We start from the raw sequence: 19,475 nt of genomic DNA, 5'->3' as shown, positions 1-19,475 counted from the left end.
TGGATAAAACACATATGCCCTTTTTTGTCAAGTGCATTATTTTCAAAGTTCTGTCTCTTTTCCTATGCTTTAAGAGTGACTCCCGTGTACCTTCTGTAATCGGTTTCCAGGAATTCTGCCCCGCATTCAAGTCCTCTTCGCAGCCTTCCTTCAGTATAATTTTGGATGATAGCTGTCATTTATAACTCCGCAGGTTTGTGAATTACAGTGCCCCTCAGCTCCTTTCTTCAACTCGATTTCTTGTGAGCTGGCCGCAAAACTGCAGGATCTCTTCAGGCCTTAATCTAGTTCCAGCACGGCACGCGGAGCCTTTGGTTCATTCTTCTTCCTGGTGGGAAATGAGAGTTAAATTTGCCCGTCCAGACACCTACAGATAGTCTCCCATTGCTTCTCCTTATTCCTGTTCATCTTCCGAAGAAATTGCAAACTGGGCCAAACAGGAGGTTAAAGGCACTGACTCTCCAAGTGGGGAGAGTGTTAGTAAAGCGTCTGGAAAGTTGCACCGAGTAGCAGGGGACGAAAAATGAGATACATTTGTACACGTTTCCCGATCACAAGGTGGATCATACTCTCGGATCCACATGCATGTTTTAGCTGAAGGAAGAATCCCTTACACCGGGAGAGTTGGGACCCATGGAATGGGTACCATGCAATATGACTTCAAAGGGTCTGCATTTGCTCACCGAACCTCACCAATCCTATCACTGCTGCGTTTATGCTGCTGTACACACACTTAATTCTCTTTCGGAGACATATCAATCCATAGGTTTTAAGATTCTTACTAGTCAGGTATATTCTTAGGCGTTTAATATGGCGTCTTGAGTCCACTTCGGTGAGCAACGAGTACCTCTTGTCTATGACATATTTGGCTTATGGAACGGTATCTGTGATACTTTCAATCTCTGGTTTTATGCAGCACCCCAACTCACCTTTCCCCTTAAGCAAGCATAAGTTGTTTTTCTACATTTGAGAGCCTGTTCTGTTTTGCAATTCAGTTCCTGTGTAGCCAAGTTTACGTTCCATGTATTAGTGATAACTTATGATGTTTCTTTCTCTGTGTGATTTATTTCACTTAGAATCATTGTACCTGAATCTACTCATTATGCTGCTACGGGCCTGATGACATAGATTTCATTGCTGAGTTATATTGCATTGTACGTAAGTACCACAACTCCTTTATCCATTTTTCGCTTTCTGTGATATTGAACTTGTACCGTAAAAGAGGTTCTTGTAAACAGAGCCATTGCAAACTTTGGGATGGCTGTCTCTTTTTGATTTTAATTTCCCTAAGCTATAGGACCATAAGTGGAAATGCCTAGGCTCTGTTGCTTTGTTTTTTAGATGTTTCAGGAAACACCATACACTTCCACAGAGTGGCTGTTGGCAATTTACATCCCGCCCATCAGCATAACAAGGCTCCCAGTTCTCCATGGCATGTCCTGCCTTTCTCTATTTTACACTTTTTTCAGATGGCCCTTTTAACCAGGGAGAAGTGAGACTTCATTGTAGTGCAGATTTCCTTTGCAAGCTTGCTTGGTTGGCCATAAAGGGCATATGCGTTTTTTCCTGAATATATTCAGGAAAAAACGCATATGCCCTTTTGGGCCAAGTGCATCATTGTGGACGTTCTGCCTCTTTTCCTATGCTTTACATGCAATTCCAGTCTACCTCCTGAAATCGGTTTCCTGCAATTCTGCCCCGCTTTCAAGTCCGCTTGGCAGCCTTACTTCAATATATTTTTGGACGATAGCTGTCACTTATAACTCTGCAGGTTTGTGAATGACAGTGCCCCTGACCTCCTTTCTTCAACTCGCTTTCTTGTGAGGTGGCCGCAACACTGCAGGATTGCTTCAGGCCCTAGTGTGGTTCCGGCACGGCACGCTGAGCCTTTGGTTAATTCCTCTTCCTGGTGGGAAATGAGAGTTAAATTTGCCCGTCCAGACACCTCCAGCTAGTCTCTCATTGGATCTCCCTATTCCTGTTCATTTTCCACAGAAATTGCAAACTGGGCCAAGCAGGAGGTTAAAGGCACTGACTCTTCAAGTGGGGAGAGTGTTAGTAAAGCATCTGGAATGTTGCACCCGAGTACCAGGGGACGAAAACTGAGACACATTTGAACACGTTTCCCGATCACATGGTAGATCATACTCTGGGTTCCACATGCATGTTTTAGCTGAAGGAAGAATCCCTTAAACCTGCAGAGTTGAGACCCATGGAATGGGTACCATGCAATGTGACTTCAAAGGGTCTGCATTTGCTCACCGAATTTCACCAATCCTATCACTGCTGCATATATATGGCTGTACACACGCTTGATTCTCTTTCGGAGACATACAAATCCATACGTTTTAAGATTCTTACTAGTCAGGTATATTCTTAGGCGTTTAATATGGGGTGTTGAGTCCACTTCGTTGAGCAAGGAGTAGCTCTTGTCTATTACATATTTGGCTTATGGAACGGTATCTGTGCTAATTTCAATCTCTGGTTTTATGCAGCACCCCAACTCACCTTTCCCCTTAAGCAAGCATAAGTTGTTTTTCTACATTTGAGACCCTGTTCTGTTTTGTAATTCAGTTCCTGTGTAGCCAAGTTTACATTCCGTGTAGTAGTGATATCTTATGATGTTTCTTTTTCTGTGTGACTTATTTCACGTAGAAGCATCGTACCTGAATCCACTCATTATGCTGCTACGGGCCTGATGACGTAGATTTCATTGCTGAGTGATATTGCATTGTACGTAAGTACCACATCTTCTTTATCCATTTTTCGCTTTCTGCGATATTGAACTTGTACCGTAAATGAGGTTCTTGTAAACAGAGCCGTCCCTAACTTTGGGGTGGCTGTCTCTTTTTGATTTTAATTTCCCTAAGCTATAGGACCATAAGTGGAAATGCCCTAGGCTCTATTGCTTTGTTTTTTGGGTGTATCAGGAAACACCATACAGTTCTCCACAGTGGCTGTTGGCAATTTACATCCCACCCATCAGCATAACAAGGCTCCCAGTTCTCCATGGCCTGTCCTGCCTTTCTGGATTTTACACTTTTTTCAGATGGCCCTTTTGAACGTGGGGCGGAGAGACTACATTGTAGTGCAGATTTCATTTGCAAGCTTGCTTGGTTGGCCAAAAAGGGCGTATGCGTTTTTTCCTGAATATATTCAGGAAAAAACGCATACGCCCTTTTTAGTGAAGTGCATCATTGTGGACGTTCTGCCTCTTTTCCTATGCTTTACATGCAATTCCAATCTACCTCCTGAAATCGGTTTCCTGCAATTCTTCCCCACTTTCAAGTCCTCTTGGCAGCCTTACTTCAATATATTTTTGGACGATAGCTGTCATTTATAACTCTGCAGGTTTGTGAATTACAGTGCCCCTGAGCTCCTTTCTTCAACTCGCTTTCTTGTGAGCTGGCCGCAACACCACAGGATGGCTTCAGGCCCTATTGTGGTTCCGGCACGGCACGCTGAGCCTTTGGTTAATTCCTCTTCCTGGTGCGAAATGAGAGTTAAATTTGCCCGTCCAGACACCTCCAGCTGGTCTCTCATTGGATCTCCCTATTCCTGTTCATTTTCCACAGAAATTGCAAACTGGGCCAAACAGGAGGTTAAAGGCACTGACTCTCCAAGTGGGGAGAGTGTTAGTAAAGCGTCTGGAAAGTTGCACCGAGTAGCAGGGGATGAAAAATGAGATACATTTGAACACGTTTCCCGATCACAAGGTGGATCATACTCTGGGTTCCACATGCATGTTTTAGCTGAAGGAAGAATCACTTACACCGGGAGAGTTGAGACCCATGGAATGGGTACCATGCAATATGACTTCAAAGGGTCTGCATTTGCTCACTGAACCTCACCAATCCTATCACTGCTGCGTTTATGCTGCTGTACACACACTTAATTCTCTTTCGGAGACATATAAATCCATAGGTTTTAAGATTCTTACTAGTCAGGTATATTCTTAGGCGTTTATTATGGCGTCTTGAGTCCACTTCGTTGACCAAGGAGTACCTCTTGTCTATGACATATTTGGCTTATGTAACGGTATCTGTGCTAATTTCAATCTCTGGTTTTATGCAGCACCCCAACTCACCTTTCCCCTTAAGCAAGCATAAGTTGTTTTTCTACATTTGAGAGCCTGTTCTGTTTTGTACTTCAGTTCCTGTGTAGCCAAGTTTACATTCCGTGCATTAGTGATATCTTATGATGTTTCTTTCTCTATGTGATTTATTTCACTTAGAATCATTGTACCTGAATCTACTCATTATGCTGCTACGGGCCTGATGACATAGATTTCATTGCTGAGTGATATTGCATTGTACGTAAGTACCACAACTTCTTTATCCATTTTTTGCTGTCTGTGATATTGAACTTGTACCGTAAATGAGGTTCTTGTAAACAGAGCCGTCCCAAACTTTGGGGTGGCTGTGTCTTTTTGATTTTAATTTCCCTAAGCTATAGGACCATAAGTGGAAGTGCCCTAGGCTCTGTTGCTTTGTTTTTTAGATGTTTCAGGAAACACCATACACTTCCCCAGAGTGGCTGTTGGTAATTTACATCCTGCCCATCAGCATAACAAGGCTCCCAGTTCTCCATGGCCTGTCCTGCCTTTCTGGATTTTACACTTTTTTCAGATGGCCCTTTTGACCGGGGGCCAGTGAGACTTCATTGTAGTGCAGATTTCCTTTGCAAGCTTGCTTGGTTGGCCAAAAATGGCGTATGCATTTTTTCCTGAATATATTCAGAAAAAAACGCATACGCCGTTTTTGGCCAAGTGCATCATTGTGGACGTTCTGCCTCTTTTCCTATGCTTTACATGCAATTCCAGTCTACCTCCTGAAATCGGTTTCCTGCAATTCTAACCTGCTTTCAAGTCCTCTTGGCATCCTTACTTCAACATATTTTTGGATGATAGCTGTCATTTATAACTCTGCAGGTTTGTGAATTACAGTGTCCCTGAGCTCCTTTCTTCAACTCGCTTTCTTGTGAGCTCGCCGCAACACCGCAGGATTGCTTCAGGCCCTACTGTTGTTCCGGCACGGCACGCTGAGCCTTTGGTTAATTCCTCTTCCTGGTGGGAAAGTAGAGTTAAATTTGCCCGTCCAGACACCTCTAGCTAGTCTCTCATTGGTTCTCCATATTCCTGTTCATTTTCCGCAGAAATTGCAAACTGGGCCAAAAAGTAGGTTAAAGGCACTGACTCTCCAAGTGGGGAGAGTGTTAGTAAAGCGTCTGGAATGTTGCACCCGAGTACCAGGGGACGAAAACTGAGACACATTTGAACACATTTCCCGATCACACGGTGGATCATACACTGGGTTCCACATGCATGTTTTAGCTGAAGGAAGAATCCCTTAAACCTGGAGAGTTGAGACCCATGGAATGGGTAATATGCAATATGACTTCAAAGGGTGTGCCTTTGCTCACCGAACCTCACCAATCCTATCACTGCTGTGTTTATGCCGCTGTACACACGCTTGATTCTCTTTCGGAGACATATAAATCCATAGGTTTTAAGATTCTTACTAGTCAGGTATATTCTTAGGCGTTTAATATGGGGTGTTGAGTCCACTTCGTTGAACAAGGAGTAGCTCTTGTCTATTACATATTTGGCTTATGGAACGGTGTCTGTGCTAATTTCAATCTCTGGTTTTATGCAGCACCCGAACTCACCTTTCCCCTTAAGCAAGCATAAGTTGGTTTTATACATTTGAGACGCTCTTCTGATTTGTAATTCAGTTCCTGTGTAGCCAAGTTTACATTCCGTGTAGTAGTGATATCTTATGATGTTTCTTTTTCTGTGTGACTTATTTCACTTAGAATCATCGTACCTGAATCCACTCATTATGCTGCTACGGGCCTGATGTCATAGATTTCATTGCTGAGTGATATTGCATTGTACGTAAGTACCACAACTTCTTTATCCATTTTTTGCTTTCTGCGATATTGAACTTGTACCGTAAACGAGGTTCTTGTAAACAGAGCCGTCCAAAACTTTGGGGTGGCTGTGTCTTTTTGATTTTAATTTCCCTAAGCTATAGGACCGTAAGTGGAAGTGCCCTAGGCTCTGTTGCTTTGTTTTTTAGATGTTTCAGGAAACACCATACACTTCTCCAGAGTGGCTGTTGGCAACTTACATCCCGCCCATCAGCATAACAAGGCTCCCAGTTCTCTATGGCCTTTCCTGCCTTTCTGGATTTTACACTTTTTTCAGATGGCCCTTTTGACCGGGGGGCCGTGAGACTTCATTGTAGTGCAGATTTCCTTTGCAAGCTTGCTTGGTTGGCCGAAAAGTGCGTATGCGTTTTTTCCTGAATATATTCAGGAAAAAACGTATACGCCCTTTTTGGCCAAGTGCATCATTGTGGACGTTCTGCCTCTTTTCCTATGCTTTACATGCAATTCCAGTCTACCTCCTGAAGTCGGTTTCCTGCAATTCTGCCCCGCTTTCAAGTACTCTTGGCAGCCTTACTTCAATATATTTTTGGACGATAGCTGTCATTTATAACTCTGCAGGTTTGTGAATTACAGTGCCCCTGAGCTCCTTTCTTCAACTCGCTTTCTTGTGATCTGACCGCAACACTGCAGGATTGCTTCAGCCCCTACTGTGGATACGGCATGGCACGCTGAGCCTTTGGTTAATTCCTCTTCCTGGTGGGAAATGAGAGTTAAATTTGCCCGTCCAGACACCTCCATCTAGTATCTCATTGGTTCTCCCGATTCCTGTTCATCTAACGCAGAAATTGCAAACTGGGCCAAACAGGAGGTTAAAGGCACTGACTCTCCAAGTGGGGAGAGTGTTAGTAAAGCGTCTGGAATGTTGCACCCAAGTACCAGGGGAAGAAAACTGAGACACATTTGAACACGTTTCCCGATCACACGGTGGATCATACTCTGGGTTCCACATGCATGTTTTAGCTTAAGGAAGAATCCCTTAAACCTGGAGAGTTGAGACCCATGGAATGGGTACCATGCAATATGACTTCAAAGGGTCTGTATTTGCTCACCGAACCTCACCAATCCTATCACTGCTGCGTTTATGCCGCTGTACACACGCTTGATTCTCTTTCGGAGACATATAAATCCATAGGTTTTAAGATTGTTACTAGTCAGGTATATTCTTAGGCGTTTAATATGGGGTGTTGAGTCCACTTCATTGAGCAAGGAGTAGTTCTTGTCTATTACATATTTGGCTTATGGAACGGTATCTGTGCTAATTTCAATCTCTTGTTTTATGCAGCACCCCAACTCACCTTTCCCCTTAAGCAAGCATAAGTTGGTTTTCTACATTTGAGACCCTGTTCTGCTTTGTAATTCACTTCCTGTGTAGCCAAGTTTACATTCTGTGTAGTAGTGATATCTTATGATGTTTCTTTTTCTGTGTTACTTATTTCACTTAGAATCATCGTACCAGAATCCACTCATTATGCTGCTACGGGCCTGATGACATAGATTTCATTGCTGAGTGATATTGCATTGTACGTAAGTACCACAACGACTTTACCATTTTTCGCTTTCTGTGATATTGAACTTGTACCCTAAACGAGGTTCTTGTAAACAGAGCCGTCCCAAACTTTGGGGTGGCTGTGTCTTTTTGATTTTAATTTCCCTAAGCTATAGGACCATAAGTGGAAGTGCCCTAGGCTATGTTGCTCTGTTTTTTAGATGTTTCAGGAAACACCATACACTTCTCCAGAGTGTCTGTTGGCAATTTACATCACGCCCATCAGCATAACAAGGCTCCCAGTTATCCATGGCATGTCCTGCTTTTCTGGATTTTACACTTTTTTCAGATGGCCCTTTTGACCGGGGGGCAGTGAGACTTCATTGTAGTGCAGATTTCCTTTGAAAGCTTGCTTGGTTGGCCAAAAAGTGCGTATGCGTTTTTTCCTGAATATATTCAGGAAAAAACATAGACGCACTTTTTGGCCAAGTGCATCATTGTGGACGTTCTGCCTCTTTTCCTATGCTTTACATGCAATTCCTGTCTACCTCCTGAAATCGGTTTCCTGCAATTCTGCCCCGCTTTCAAATCCTCTTGGCAGCCTTACTTCAATATATTTTTGGACGATAGCTGTCATTTATAACTCTGCAGGTTTGTGAATTACAGTGCCACTGAGCTCCTTTCTTCAACTCACTTTCTTGTGAGCTGACCACAACACTGCAGGACTGCTACAGGCCCTAGTGTGATTCCGGGATGGCACGCTGAGCCTTTGGTTAATTCCTCTTCCTGGTGGGAAATGAGAGTTAAATTTGCCCGTCCAGACACCTCCAGCTAGTCTCTGATGGGTTCTCCCTATTCCTGTTCATTTTCCGCAGAAATTGCAAACTGGGCCAAACAGGAGGTTAAAGGCACTGACTCTCCAAGTGGGGAGAGTGTTAGTAAAACGTCTGGAATGTTGCACTTGAGTACCAGGGGACGAAAACTGAGACACATTTGAACACGTTTCCCGATCACATAGTGGATCATACTCTGGGTTCCACATGCATGTTTTAGCTGAAAGAAGAATCCCTTAATCCTTGAGAGTTGAGACCCATGGAATGGGTGCCATGCAATATGATTTCAAAGGGTCTGCATTTGCTCACCGAACCTCACCAATCCTATCACTGCTGCATTTATGCCGCTGTACACATGCTTGATTCTCTTTCGGAGACATATAAATCCATAGGTTTTAAGATTGTTACTAGTCAGGTATATTCTTAGGCGTTTAATATGGGGTGTTGAGTCCACTTCGTTGAGCAAGGAGTAGCTCTTGTCTATTACATATTTGGCTTATGGAACGGTATCTGTGCTCATTTCAATCTCTGGTTTTATGCAGCACCCCAACTCACGTTTCCCCTTAAGCAAGCATAAGTTGGTTTTCTACATTTGAGACCCTGTTCTGTTTTGTAATTCAGTTCCTGTGTAGCCAAGTTTACATTCCATGTATTAGTGATATCTTATGATGTTTCTTTTTCTGTGTGACTTATTTCATTTAGAATCATCGTACCTGAATCCACTCATTATGCTGCAATGGGCCTGGTGACATAGATTTCTTTGCTGAGTGATATTGCATTGTACGTAAATACCACAACTTCTTTATCCATTTTTCGCTTTCTGCGATATTGAAGTTTTACCGTAAACGAGGTTCTTGTAAACAGAGCCGTCCCAAAATTGGGGTGGCTGTGTCTTTTTTATTTTAATTTCCCTAAGCTATAGGACCATAAGTGGAAGTGCCCTAGGCTCTGTTTCTTTGTTTTTTGGATGTTTCAGGAAACACCATACACTTCTCCAGAGTGGCTGTTGGCAATTTACATCCCGTCCATCAGCATAACAAGGCTCCCAGGTCTCCATGGCCTGTCCTGCCTTTCTGGATTTTACACTTTTTTCAGATGGCCCTTTTGACCGGGGGGCAGTGAGACTTCATTGTAGTGCTGATTTCCTTTGCAAGCTTGATTGGTTGGCCAAAAAGGGCATATGCGTTTTTTTCTGAATATATTCAGGAAAAAACGCATATGCCGTTTTTGGCCAAGTGCATCATTGTGGACGTTCTGCCTCTTTTCCTATGCTTTACGTGCAATTCCAGTCTACCTCCTGAAATCAGGTTCCTGCAATTCTGCCCCACTTTCAAGTCCTCTTGGCAGCCTTACTTCAATATATTTTTGGACGATAGCTGTCATTTATAACTCTGCAGGTTTGTGAATGACAGTGCCCCTGAGCTCCTTTCTTCAACTCGTTTTCTTGTGAGCTGGCCGCAACACCGCAGGATTGCTTCAGGCCCTAGTGTGGTTCCCGCATGGCACGCTGAGCCTTTGTTTAATTCCTCTTCCTGGTGGGAAATGAGAGTTAAATTTGCCCATCCAGACACCTCCAGCTAGTCTCTCATTTGTTCTCCCTTTTCCTGTTCATTTTCCGCAGAAATTGCAAACTGGGCCAAACAGGAGGTTAAAGGCACTGACTCTCCAAGTGGGGAGAGTGTTAGTAAAGCGTCTGGAATGTTGCACCCGAGTACCAGGGGACGAAAACTGAGACACATTTGAACACGTTTCCCGATCACATGGTGGATCATACTCTGGGTTCCACATGCATGTTTTAGCTGAAGGAAGAATCCCTTAAACCTGGAGAGTTGAGACCCATGGAATGGGTGCCATGCAATATGACTTCAAAGGGTCTGCATTTGCTCACCGAACCTCACCAATCCTATCACTGCTGCATTTATGCCGCTGTACACACGCTTCATTCTCCTTGGGAGACATATAAATCCATAGGTTTTAAGATTCTTAATAGTCAGGTATATTAATACGTGTTTAATATGGCGTGTTGAGTCCACTTAGTTGAGCAAGGAGTAGCTCTTGTCTATTACATATTTGGCTTGTCGAACGGTATCTGTGCTAATTTCAATCTCTGGTTTCATGCAGCACCCCAACTCACCTTTCCCCTTAAGCAAGCATAAGCTGGCTTTCTACATTTGAGACCCTGTTCTGTTTTGTAATTCAGTTCCTGTGTAGCCAATTTTACATTCTGTGTAGTAGTGATATCTTATGATATTTCTTTTTCTGTGTGACTTATTTCACTTAGAATCATCGTACCTGAATCCACTCATTATGCTGCTACGGGCCTGATGACATAGATTTCATTGCTGAGTGATATTGCATTGTACGTAAGTACCACAACGTCTTCATCCATTTTTCGCCCTCTGTGATATTGAACTTGTACCCTAAACGAGGTTCTTGTAAACAGAGCCGTCCCAAACTTTGGGGTGGCTGTGTCTTTTTGATTTTAATTTCCCTAAGCTATAGGACCATAAGTGGAAGTGGCCTAGGCTCTGTTGCTTTGTTTTTTAGATGTTTCAGGAAACACCATACACTTCTCCAGAGTGGCTGTTGGCAAATTACATCCCGCCCATCAGCATAACAAGGCTCCCAGTTCTCCATGGCCTGTCCTGCCTTTCTGGATTTTACACTTTTTTCACATGGCCCTTTTGACTGGGGGGCTGTGAGACTTCATTGTAGTGCAGATTTCCTTTGCAAGCTTGCTTGGTTGGCCAAAAAGGGCGTATGCGTGTTTTCCTGAATATATTCAGGAAAAAACGCATACGCCCTTTTTGGCCAAGTGCATCATTGTGGACGTTCTGCCTCTTTTCCTCTGCTTTACATGCAATTCCAGTCCACCTCCTGAAATCGGTTTCCTGCAATTCTGCCCCGCTTTCAAGTCCTCTTGGTAGCCTTACTTCAATATATATTTGGACGATAGCTGTCATTTATAACTCTGCAGGTTTGTGAATGACAGTGCCCCTGAGCTCCTTTCTTCAACTCGCTTTCTTCTGAGCTGGCTGCAACACCGCAGGATTGCTTCAGGCCCTAGTGTGGTTCCGGCATGGCATGCTGAGCCTTTGGTTAATCCCTCTTCCTGGTGGGAAAGTAGAGTTAAATTTGCCTGTCCAGACACCTCCACCTTGTCTCTCATGGGTTCTCCCTATTCCTGTTCATTTTCCGCAGAAATTGCAAACTGGGCCAAACAGGAGGTTAAAGGCACTGACTCTCCAAGTGGGGAGAGTGTTAGTAAAGCGTCTGGAATGTTGCACCCAAGTACCAGGGGGCGAAAACTGAGACACATTTGAACACGTTTCCCGATCACATGGTGGATTATACTCTGGGTTCCACATGCATGTTTTATCTGAAAGAAGAATCCCTTAAACCTGGAGAGTTGAGACCCATGGAATGGGTGCCATGCAATATGATTTCAAAGGGTCTGCATTTGCTCACCGAACCTCACCAATCCTATCACTGCTGCGTTTATGCCGCTGTACACACGCTTGATTCTCTTTCGGAGACACAGAAATCCATAGGTTTTAAGATTCTTACTAGTCAGGTATATTCTTAGGCGTTTAATATGGGGTGTTGAGTCCACTTCGTTGAGCAAGGAGTAGCTCTTGTCTATTACATATTTGGCTTATGGAACGGTATCTGTGCTAATTTCAATCTCTGGTTTTATGCCGCACCCCAACTCACCTTTCCCCTTAAGCAAGCATAAGTTGGTGTTCTACATTTGAGACCCTGTTCTGTTTTGTAATTCAGTTCCTGTGTAGCCAAGTTTACATTCCGTGTAGTAGTGATATCTTATGATGTTTCTTTTTCTCTTTGATTTATTTCTCTTAGAATCATCGTACCTGAATCCACTCATTATGCTGCTTCGGGCCTGATGACATAGATTTCATTGCTGAGTGATATTGCATTGTACGTAAGTACCACAACGTCTTTATCCATTTTTCGCTTTCTGTGATATTGAACTTGTACCGTAAATGAGGTTCTTGTAAACAGAGCCATCCCAAACTTTCCGGTGGCTGTGTCTTTTTTATTTTAATTTCCCTAAGCTATAGGACCATAAGTGGAAGTGCCCTAGCCTCTGTTGCTTTGTTTTTTAGATGTTTCAGGAAACACCATACACTTCTCCAGAGTGGCTGTTGGCAATTTACATCCCGCCCATCAGCATAACAAGGCTCCCCGTTCTCCATGGCCTGTCCTGCCTTTCTGCATTTTACACTTTTTTCAGATGGCCCTTTTGACCGGGGGGCAGTGAGACTTCATTGTATTGCTGATTTACTTTGCAAGCTTGCTTGGTTGGCCAAAAAGCGCGTATGCGTTTTTTCCTGAATATTCAGGAAAAAACGCATACGCGCTTTTTGGCCAAGTGCATCATTGTGGACGTTCTGCCTCTTTTCCTATGCTTTACATGCAATTCCAGTCTACCTCCTGAAATCGGTTTCCTGCAATTCTGCCCCGCATTCAAGTCCTCTTGGCAGCCTTACTTCAATATATTTTTAGACGATAGCTGTCATTTATAACTCTGCAGGTTTGTGAATTACAGTGCCCCTGAGCTCATTTCTTCAACTCGCTTTCTTGTGAGCTGGCCGCAACACCACAAGATTGGTACAGGCCCTAGTGTGGTTCCGGCATGGCACGCTGGGCCTTTGGTTAATTCCTCTTCCTGGTAGGAAATGAGAGTTAAATTTGCGCATCCAGACACCTCCAGATAGTCTCTCATGGGTTCTCCCTATTCCTGTTCATTTTCCGCAGAAATTGCAAACTGGGCCAAACAGGAGGTTAAAGGCACTGACTCTCCAAGTGGGGAGAGTGTTAGTAAAGCGTCTGGAATGTTGCACCCGAGTATCAGGGGACGAAAACCGAGACACATTTGAACACGTTTCCCGATCACACGGTGGATCATACTCTGGGTTCCACATGCATGTTTTAGCTGAAGGAAGAATCCCTTAAACCTGGAGAGTTGAGACCCATGGAATTGGTACCATGCAATATGACTTCAAAGGGTCTGCATTTGCTCACCGAACCTCACCAATCCTATCACTGTTGCGCTTATGCCACTGTACACACGCTTGATTCTCTTTCGGAGACATATACATCCATAGGTTTTAAGATTCTTACTAGTCAGGTATATTCTTAGGCATTTAATATGGGGTGTTGTGTCCTCTTCGTTGAGCAATGAGTAGCTCTTGTCTATTACATATTTGGCTTATGGAACGGTATCTGTGCTAATTTCAATCTCTGGTTTTATGCAGCACCCCAACTCACCTTTCCCCTTAAGCAAGCATAAGTTGGTTTTCTACATTTGAGACCCTGTTCTGTTTTGTAATTCAGTTCCTGAGTAGCCAAGCTTACATTCCGCGTATTAGTGACATCTTATGATGTTTCTTTTTCTGTGTGACTTATTTTACTTAGAATCTTCGTACCTGAATCCACTCATTATGCTGCTACGGGTCTGATGACATAGATTTCATTGCTCAGTGATATTGCATTGTACGTAAGTAGCACAACTTCTTTATCCATTTTTCACTTTCTGCGATACTGAACTTGGACCCTAAACGAGGTTCTTGTACACAGAGCCGTCCCAAACTTAGGGGTGGCTGTGTCTTTTTGATTTTAATTTCCCTAAGCTATAGGAGCATAAGTGGAAGTGGCGTAGGCTCTGTTGCTTTGTTTTTTAGATGTTTCAGGAAACACCATACACTTCTCCAGAGTGGTTGTTGGCAATTTACATCCCGCCCATCAGCATAACAAGGCTCCCCGTTCTCCATGGCCTGTCCTGCCTTTCTGGATTTTACATTTTTTTCAGATGTCCCTTTTGACCGGGGGGCAGTGAGACTTCATTGTAGTGCAGATTTCCTTTGCAATCTTGCTTGGTTGGCCAAAAAGTGCGTATGCGTTTTTTCCTGAATATATTCAGGAAAAAACGCATACGCCCTTTTTGACCAAGTGCATCTTTGTGGACGTTCTGCCTCTTTTCCTATGCTTTACATGCAATTCCAGTCTACCTCCTGAAATTGGTTTCCTGCAATTCTGCCCCGCTTTCAAGTCCTCTTGGCAGCCTTACTTCAATATATTTTTGGACGATAGCTGTCATTTATAACTCTGCAGGTTTGTGAATTACAGTGCCCCTGAGCTCCTTTCTTCAACTCGCTTTCTTTTGAGCTGGCCACAACACTGCAGGACTGCTTCAGGCCCTAGAGTGGTTCCGGAATGGCCCGCTGAGCCTTTGTTTAATTCCTCTTCCTGGTGGGAAATGAGAGTTAAATTTGCCCGTCCAGACACCTCCTGCTAGTCTCTCATTGGTTCTCCCTATTCCTGTTCATTTTCCGCAGAAATTGCAAACTGGGCCAAACAGGAGGTTAAAGGCACTGACTCTCCAAGTTGGGAGAGTGTTAGTAAAGCGTCTGGAATGTTGCACCTGAGTACCAGGGGACGAAAACTGAGACACATTTGAACACGTTTCCAGATCACACGGTGGATCATACACTGGGTTCCACATGCCTGTTTCACCTGAAGGAAGAGTCCTTTAAACTTGGAGAATGGAGACCCATGGAATGGGTACCCCGCAATATGACTTCAAAGGGTCTGCATTTGCTCACCGAACCTCACCAATCCTATCACTGCTGCACTTATGCCGCTGTACACACGCTTGATTCTCTTTCAGAGACATATAAATCCATAGGTTTTAAGATTCTTACTAGTCAGGTGTATTCTTAGGCATTTAATATGGGGTGTTGTGTCCTCTTCGTTGAGCAATGAGTAGCTCTTGTCTATTACATATTTGGCTTATGGAACGGTATCTGTGCTAATTTCAATCTCTGGTTTTATGCAGCACCCCAACTCACCTTTCCCTTCAGCAAGCATAAGTTGGTTTTCTACATTTGAGACGCTGTTCTGTTTTGTAATTCAGTTCCTGTGTAGCCAAGTTTACATTCCGTGTATTAGTGATATCTTATGATGTTTCTTTTTCTGTGTGACTTATTTCACTTAGAATCATCGTACCTGAATTCACTCATTATGCTGCTACGGGCCTGATGACATAGATTTCATTGCTGAGTGATATTGCATTTTACGTAAGTACCACAACGTCTTTATCCATTTTTCGCTTTCTGTGATATGGAACTTGTATCCTAAACGAGGTTTTTGTAAAGAGAGCCATCCCAAACTTTGGGGTGGCTGTGTCTTTTTTATTTATTTCCCTAAGCTATAGTACCATAAGTGGAAGTGGCCTAGGCTCTGTTGCTTTGTTTTTTAGATATTTCAGGAAACACCATACGCTTCTCCATTGTGGCTGTTGGGAATTTACATCCCGCACATCAGCATAACAAGGCTCCCAGTTCTCCATGGCCTGTCCTGCCTTTCTGGATTTTACACTTTTTTCAGATGGCCCTTTTGACCAGGGGGCAATGAGACTTCATTGTAGTGCAGATTTCCTTTGCAAGCTTGCTTGGTTGGCCAAAAAGTGCGTATGCGTTTTTTCCGGAATATGTTCAAGAAAAAACGCATACGCCCATTTTGGCCAAGTGCATCATTGTGGACGTTCTGCCAATTTTCCTATCCTTTCCCCTTAAGCAAGCATAAGTTGGTTTTCTACATTTGAGACCCTGTTCTGTTTTGTAATTCAGTTCCTGTGTAGCCAAGTTTACATTCCGTGTAGTAGTGATATCTTATGATGTTTCTTTTTCTGTGTGACTTATGTCACTTAGAATCATCGTACCTGAATCCACTCATTATGCTGCTACAGGCCTGATGACATAGATTTCATTGCTAAGTGATATTGCATTGTACGTAAGTACCAAAACTTCTTTATGCATTTTTTGCTTTCTGTGATATTGAACTTTGTACTGTAAACGAGGTTCTTGTAAACAGAGCCATCCCAATCTTTGGGGTGGCTGTGTCTTTTTGATTTTAATTTCCCTAAGCTATAGTACCATAAGTGGAAGTGCCCTAGGCTCTGTTGCTTTGTTTTTTAGATGTTTCAGGAAACACCATACATTTCTCCAGTGTGGCTGTTGGCAATTTACATCTGGCCCATCAGCATAACAAGGCTCCCAGTTCTCCATGGCCTGTCCTGCCTTTCTGGATTTTACACTTTTTTCAGAAGGCCCTTTTGACCAGGGGAAGTGAGACTTCATCGTAGTGCAGATTTCCTTTGCAAGCTTGCTTGGTTGGCCAAAAAGGGCGTATGCGTTTTTTCCTGAATATATTCAGGAAAAAACGCATACGCCCTTTTTGGCCAAGTGCATCATTGTGGACGTTCTGCCTCTTTTCCTATGCTTTACATGCAATTCCAGTCTACCTCCTGAAATCGGTTTCCTGCAATTCTGCCCCGCTTTCAAGTCCTCTTGGCAGCCTTACTTCAATATATTTTTGGACGATAGCTGTCATTTATAACTCTGCAGGTTTGTGAATGACAGTGCCCCTGAGCTCCTTTCTTCAACTCGCTTTCTTGTGAGCTGGCTGCAACACCGCAGGATTGCTTCAGGCCCTAGTGTGGTTCCGACATGGCACGCTGAGCCTTTGGTTAATTCCTCTTCCTGTTGAGAAATGAGAGTTAAATTTGCCCGTCCAGACACCTCCTGCTAGTCTCTCATTGGTTCTCCCTATTCCTGTTCATTTTCCGCAGAAATTGCAAACTGGGCCAAACAGGAGGTTAAAGGCACTGACTCTCCAAGTGAGGAGAGTGTTAGTAAAGCGTCTGGAATGTTGCACCCGAGTATCAGGGGACGAAAACTGAGACACATTTGAACACGTTTCCCGATCACACGGTGGATCATACTCTGGGTTCCACATGCATGTTTTAGCTGAAGGCAGAGTCCCTTAAACCTGGAGATTTGAGACCCATGGAATGGGTACCAGGCAGTATGACTTCAAAGGGTCTGCATTTGCTCACCTAACCTCACCAATCCTATCACTGCTGCGTTTATGCTGCTGTACACACGCTTGATTCTCTTTCGGAGACATATAAATCCATAGGTTTTAAGATTCTTACTAGTCAGGTATATTCTTAGGCGTTTAATATGCAGTGTTGAGTCCACTTCGTTGAGCAAGGAGTAGCTCTTGTCTATTACATATTTGGCTTATGGAACGGTATCTGTGCTAATTTCAATCTCTGGTTTTATGCAGCACCCCAAGTCACCTTTCCCCTTAAGCAAGCATAAGTTGGTTTTCTACATTTGAGACCCTGTTCTGTTTTGTAATTCAGTTCCTGTGTAGCCAAGTTTACATTCCGTGTATTAGTGAAATCTTATGGTGTTTCCTTTTCTGTGTGACTTATTTTACTTAGAATCATCATACCTGAATCCACTTATTATGCTGCTACGGGCCTGATGACATAGATTTCATTGCTGAGTGATATTGCATTGTACGTAAGTACCAAAACTTCTTTATCCATTTTTCTCTTTCTGTGACATTAAACTTCTACCGTAAACGAGGTCCTTGTAAACAGAGCCGTCACAAACTTTGGGGTGCCTGTGTCTTTTTGATTTTAATTTCCCTAAGCTATAGGACCATAAGTGGAAGTGCCCTAGGCTCTGTTGCTTTGTTTTGTAGATGTTTCAGGAAACACCATACACTTCTCCAGAGTGGCTGTTGGCAATTTACATCCCGCCCATCAGCATAACAAGGCTCCCAGATCTCCATGGCCTGTCCTGCCTTTCTGGATTTTACAGTTTTTTCAGATGGCCCTTTTGACCGGGGGGCAGTGAGACTTCGTTGTAGTGCAGATGTCCTTTGCAAGCTTGCTTAGTTGGCCAAAAAGGGCGTATGCGTTTTTTCCTGAATATATTCAGGAATAAACGCATACGCCCTTTTTGGCCAAGTGCATCATTGTGGACGTTCTGCCTCTTTTCCTATGCTTTACATGCAATTCCAGTCTACCTCCTGAAATCGGTTTCCTGCAATTCTGCCCCGCTTTCAAGTCCTCTTGGAAGCCTTACTTCAATATATTTTTGGAGGATAGCTGTCATTTATAAGTCTGCAGGTTTGTGAATTACAGTGCCCCTGAGCTCCTTTCTTCAACTCGCTTTCTTGTGAGCTGGCCGCAACACCGCAGGATTGCTTCAGGCCCTAGTGTGGTTCTGGCATGGCACACTGTGCCTTTGGTTAATTCCTCTTCCTGTTGGGAAATGAGAGTTAAATTTGCCCGTCCAGACACCTCCAGCTAGTCTCTCATTGGTTCTCCCTATTCCTGTTCATTTTCCGCAGAAATTGCAAACTGGGCCAAACAGGAGGTTAAAGGCACTGACTCTCCAAGTGGGGAGAGTGTTAGTAAAGCGTCTGGAATGTTGCACCCGAGTACCAGGGGACGAAATCTGAGACACATTTGAACACGTTTCCCGATCACACGGTGGATCATACTCTGGGTTCCACATGCATGTTTTAGCTGAAGGAAGAATCCCTTAAACCTGCAGAGTTCAGACCCATGGAATGGGTACCATGCAATATGACTTCAAAGGGTCTGCATTTGCTCACCGAACCTCACCAAACCTCACCAAACCTATCACTGCTGCGTTTATGCCGCTGTACACACACTTGATTCTCTTTTGGAGACATATAAATCCATAGGTTTTAAGATTCTTACTAGTCAGGTATATTCTTAGGTGTTTAATATGGGGTGTTGAGTCCACTTCGTTGAGCAAGGAGTAGCTCTTGTCTATTATATATTTGGCTTATGGAACGATATCTGAGCTAATTTCAATCTCTGGTTTTATGGAGCACCCCAACTCACCTTTCGCCTTAAGCAAGCATAGGTTGGTTTTCTACACTTGAGACCCTGTTCTGTTTTGTAATTTAGTTCCTGTGTAGCCAAGTTTACATTCCGTGTAGTAGTGATATCTTATGATGTTTCTTTTTCTGTGTGACTTATTTCACTTAGAATCATCATAACTGAATCCACTCATTATGCTGCTACGGGCCTGATGACATAGATTTCATTGCTGAGTGATATTGCATTGTACGTAAGTACCACAACTTCTTTATCCATTTTTCGCTTTCTGTGATATTGAACTTGTACCGTAAATGAGGTTCTTGTAAACAGAGCTGTCCTAAAGTTTGGGGTGGCTGTGTCTTTTTGATTTTAATTTCCCTAAGCTATAGGACCATAAGTGGAAGTGCCCTAGGCTCTGTTGCTTTGTTTTGTAGATGTTTCAGGAAACACCTTACACTTCTCCAGAGTA

At 43.4% G+C, this 19,475-nt stretch overlaps 2 long non-coding RNA genes across 5 annotated transcripts in view; both read left to right on the top strand.

Moving 5' to 3' along the window:
* The window catches only part of LOC125964186 (uncharacterized), a 546,888-nt gene extending 538,500 nt beyond the window's left edge, over positions 1–8,388 (top strand). For all 3 annotated transcript variants that reach the window (XR_007476913.1, XR_007476912.1, XR_007476911.1), the window contains exon 3: positions 8,363–8,388. This is a non-coding gene — a long non-coding RNA (uncharacterized LOC125964186). The remainder of the gene's footprint in view (positions 1–8,362) is intronic.
* Positions 1–17,665, top strand: part of LOC125964187 (uncharacterized) — a 1,110,464-nt gene extending 1,092,799 nt beyond the window's left edge. For both annotated transcript variants that reach the window (XR_007476915.1, XR_007476914.1), the window contains exon 3: positions 17,585–17,665. This is a non-coding gene — a long non-coding RNA (uncharacterized LOC125964187). The remainder of the gene's footprint in view (positions 1–17,584) is intronic.
* Positions 17,666–19,475: the final 1,810 nt, after the last annotated feature.

Source organism: Orcinus orca, chromosome 4, assembly GCF_937001465.1.
Source record: "Orcinus orca chromosome 4, mOrcOrc1.1, whole genome shotgun sequence".
NCBI classification, from domain to species: Eukaryota; Metazoa; Chordata; class Mammalia; order Artiodactyla; family Delphinidae; genus Orcinus; species Orcinus orca.
Note: the sequence above shows the minus strand (reverse complement) of the source record. Positions and strands in the feature narration are given on the sequence as shown.